The sequence below is a fragment of the Rhamphochromis longiceps genome, linkage group LG14 (assembly GCF_057381845.1).
Source record: "Rhamphochromis longiceps isolate RC_006_pf linkage group LG14, R_longiceps_female_GT1.1, whole genome shotgun sequence".
NCBI lineage: Eukaryota > Metazoa > Chordata > Actinopteri > Cichliformes > Cichlidae > Rhamphochromis > Rhamphochromis longiceps.
The window spans coordinates 35,773,368-35,777,970 of NC_140570.1; the positions used below are offsets into that span (position 1 = coordinate 35,773,368).

Consider the following 4,603-nt stretch of genomic DNA (forward strand, 5'->3'; position numbering starts at 1 on the left):
CTTACTTGACAATATTTTCACTAACAATATGGAAAACAACATTGTGAGCGGAATATTAATTAATGACATCAGTGATCACCTACCAGTTTTTGCAGTTTATGACACTAATTATAAGAAAAATCAGCATGAAGAAAAACTGAGATACAGACGTGTAAGGACAGAAGAAACTATGAATGCATTTAAGAACGATCTATTAAATCAGGACTGGGACAATGTGTACAAAGAAGCTGATATTGATATTGCATATGGTATATTTTTAAGAATATTCATGGAGTTGTACGATAAAAACTGTCCAACAATAAAATACAACAGAAAGCACAAATATTCAGATAGACCATGGATCACTAAGGGTTTACAAAATGCATGTAAAAAGAAAAATACACTCTATAGGGAATTCCTAAAACAAAGAACAATAGATGCTGAAGATAAATATAAAAAATACAAAAATAAGTTGACCAATAGTATACGTGTATGTAGAAAGGAGTATTATAGTAAAATATTGAACAACAATAAGCATAATATGAAGGGAATATGGGATGTTTTAAACGGTATCATTAAAAAAAATTCTGGACAACAAAGTTATCCTCAATACTTTATCGACAATGGCAATATTATGGAAAACACTGCTGATAAGGTCAACAGCTTTAATCATTATTTTGTAAATATTGGACCAAAACTGGCAGAACAAATTCCTGAGTCACTGCCATCAGTAGACTGTAGTGAAAACCTGATTGATAGGAACCCTAACTCAATGTTCCTTACATCAGTGGAGGAAAAAGAAATAATTGACATTGTACACATGTGTAAATATAAAACATCTACTGATTGTAATGATATTGACATGAAAATCGTCAAGAAGGTCATTGAAGGAATTGTAGGACCTCTAACATATATTTGCAACTTATCATTTCAGACGGGAAAAGTGCCAAACAAAATGAAAATAGCTAAAGTTGTGCCGCTGTATAAAACCGGGGAAAGATGCCACTTCACAAATTACAGGCCTGTTTCTTTACTACCACAATTCTCCAAAATCCTAGAAAACCTGTTTAATAAACGATTAGACAAATTCTTAGATAAATATAAATTACTCTCTGATAGTCAATATGGATTCAGATCAAAAAGATCAACATCTCTGGCATTAATCGAATCAATTGAGGAGATTACGAATGCTATAGATCAGAAACAGTATGCAGCTGGAGTATTTCTGGATCTCAAGAAAGCATTCGACACAATCAATCATGACATATTAATTAATAAACTGGAACGGTACGGGATCAGGGGGGTTGTACTGCAATGGGTGAAAAATTATTTAAGTGACAGGAAACAATTTGTGAAGCTGGGTGCCCATTAGTGATGGGATTTCCGGCTCTTTTTAGAGATCCGGCTCTTTCGGTTCGGCTCACTAAAAAGAGGCTCCAAACCGGCTCTTCAGGTTGTTTTGTTTCTTTAATTAATTTATTATTAACAATAATGTAAAATTATGCACAAAAGGAATTACTAACGTTAAAAAAAAGTGGTTTTATTTATATATGTTTATATATAAATATATGCGGTGGCCCCTGGAGACAAAACACGTACAAACTCCAAAACACATTTCTAGCATGAACTGAACTCCCAAAGCAGAGCTACTAGATCACTTAAATTACACAATTGAAAGCATGTGTGTATTGTTTGTGTATTTATACACAGGCACTCATATATATTCAAATAATTTAAAAAAAAAGTTCATTTACCTGTTACTACCACACACCAAATCCGATGGTTGGTACTTGCTGGCTTGTGTAGCCACAAGATAACAAAAGCCCAACACTGCGCCCAGCATCCTGGAGCACTTCTGTTGTCTTTTATACGTGTTTTGAGTTTTTATGTGCTTCGGAGTTTTTATGTGCTTCGGAGTTTGTACGTGTTTTAGAGTTTTTACGTGTTTTAGAGTTTGTACATGCTTCCGAGTTCGTACGTGATTTGAAGTTTGTATGTGCTTTATCTCTAGGGGCCACCGTAAATATACTTTTATTTATTCACTCCACATAAAATGTAATAAATAAATTATATAATACAAAAATCAACTATTCACATTTCAACTTTTAACTATTTAAATTTTCAGCTTTTTCCTTTTACAAATTTAAAGTGAAAACAACACAAAACACTGCAAACCACAACACAATTAAATATAAATCATATATATATATATATATTTATATATATATATATATATATATATATTTATATTTGTAGGTTGTGTATCCTTGAGGTGTTAATGGGGTTATTGAAAATGTGCGTATGTGCGTATATACGTATGTATGGATAGATAGAAACATATGTGTATATATATATAAAAAAAAATTACACATAACATATAATGTAATTGCAAGGAGGTATTTCTGTAGTCTATTGATACTAGATAGTGGAGAAGGGGTGGGATTAAATAAGCTTATGCTTCTTCCTGCTCCTTTTTGAACATGAGCATTATTTGGAGTTGTGGTTGCTCATTTTCCTTTTGTTTTGCTTTGTTCATTTGTCTCTTTTAATTCTATTTTGTTGTACTTTTTCAACATGTTCAAAATAAAGATTCAATCAATCAATGAATGCATTTATTGAAGAAGGACCACCAAAATCTTTGTTCTATTTGGTGTACATATTAAGAGTTGCTGGACTAACAGTTGGTTTGATTTGCTTCAGAGAATCCTCAAAGTCTTTCATCTTAATGTTGCGCACCTCAGCAGCAGTCATAATACGGACTTGTTCTGGTCCCAACTCTCTTATTGGGCCAAGTGCAGCATCTTTGGCTAATGCTGTCAAATCGCTCCCTGAATATCCTACAGTCACTTTTGCAAGACAGGACAGTTCGTTTTTGTCACGGCTGCACAGCAGTCGTGTGGTGAATTGAGAAAAGGATCCAAGATGCAGGCACTGACTGGGGTGCGAGTGAAAATTTATTTGCAGAGGTGATAAAGTGACAAAACAGGAAGAGCAGAGCGGGGAGTAAACAAACCTAAACTGGGAAAACTAAAGAACAAAACTTAAACCAGACACTCACGGGAGGAGGAGCGAAATGCACAAAGAGAGATGGCAGAGAGACGCAGAATGAATACCAGGTAACAGAATAATGCAGACTGACATGGAGTTAAACAGACGACGCGACAGAGAGCACAGGAAAACACAGGGCTTAAATACACGGGGAGTAATCAGGGAATGGGCCACAGGAGGGAGACAGCTGGGAGCAATAAGGCTAACGAGACAGGGGAGAGGTAAAACTGAACACACTGACATGAGACATGAACTTTCAGAATAAAACAGGAAACTAACAGACACAGAACCAGACCGGACACTGAACTAGACAGGCAGACTCATGAGCAGACACAATAACACCATGGACAGACAGAGGGAACACAGAGAAGTGGAAGCAGGCAGGCAAAGAACAGAAACCTAACAAATGGCAAAATCACAACAGAATACACACTCTGAATGAACAAAAGCACAAGGAACACAAAACACTGAGTCCTCAGACTCAGGACCATGACAGTTTTGGCTCAGAATTTGCTTCAGAGAATCCTCAAAGTCTTTCATCTTAATGTTGCGCACCTCAGCAGCAGTTATAATACGGACTTGTTCTGGTCCCAACTCTCTTATTGGGCCAAGTGCAGCATCTTTGGCTAATGCTGTCAAATCGCTCCCTGAATATCCTACAGTCACTTTTGCAAGACAGGACAGTTCGTTTTGGCTCAGTGGACTCCCGTGCATTCCCAAAAGATTTTTCAGCAGTGTAAATCTTGTCTAAAGGTCACAGGAAACCAAAGCAAACTGACAAAAACACTAAGAAACAAAAACACTAAGAGAGGGACTGAGACCAAAAAACTATAACTGTGGTGGAAAATAACAGGCAAAGACTATGACTAAGACTACCGTAGAATAACAGACGAAAACCATGACTGTGACTGAGGTCAAATAAACAGACGAACCGACAATGATAAGCAGAAAACAGAAGGCTTAAATACACACATGAGGTGATCAGTGGAAGTGGTGACACATGGGGGAACAGCTGACAGACATAACCCTAATGACAGGACCAAGAAAGGAAAGCTAACTATAATGAACAAGGTACACAAGACACTGTCAAAATAAAACAGGAACACTAAAACTAAGCATGGCAACACAAACTTAACAGACCTAAATACATGATGATAAATACCAAAACCCCAAAACATAGAAAACCAAGGAACAATAAACAATAACAACCCAAACTAAAGACAGATAGGAACTGACACAAAAACTAATAACATATCAAAAATGAAACAAATACAAAAGAGAGGCTCAGAGCGATGGGTCAGAGACCCAGCCTGTGAGAGCTCCACTGTATACAATTTCATTAATAATTAAGCTGGCCAGTTTACTGTCCACATTCTTTTTCATATCCCTCTTCGGGGGCTGTTTCACAGCTGCCGGTCTTCCATTCTGAGTTTTTCCCACCCGAGTGGTTTTCTTTGCATCAGTTAGTCTTAATGGAGGTACAGAACTGGAGGGTCTGATGGTGGTGGAAACACCTGCGGGTTGACTTTTAGGAACTGACTTTGGCTGTGAAAGAGCATGACGTGATGTCCCTTGG

At 36.8% G+C, this 4,603-nt stretch overlaps 1 pseudogene; it reads right to left on the reverse strand.

The window, feature by feature from the left end:
* Positions 1-2,574: 2,574 nt before the first annotated feature.
* LOC146654562 (spastin-like) overlaps positions 2,575-4,603 on the reverse strand; it is a 10,622-nt pseudogene continuing 8,593 nt past the window's right edge.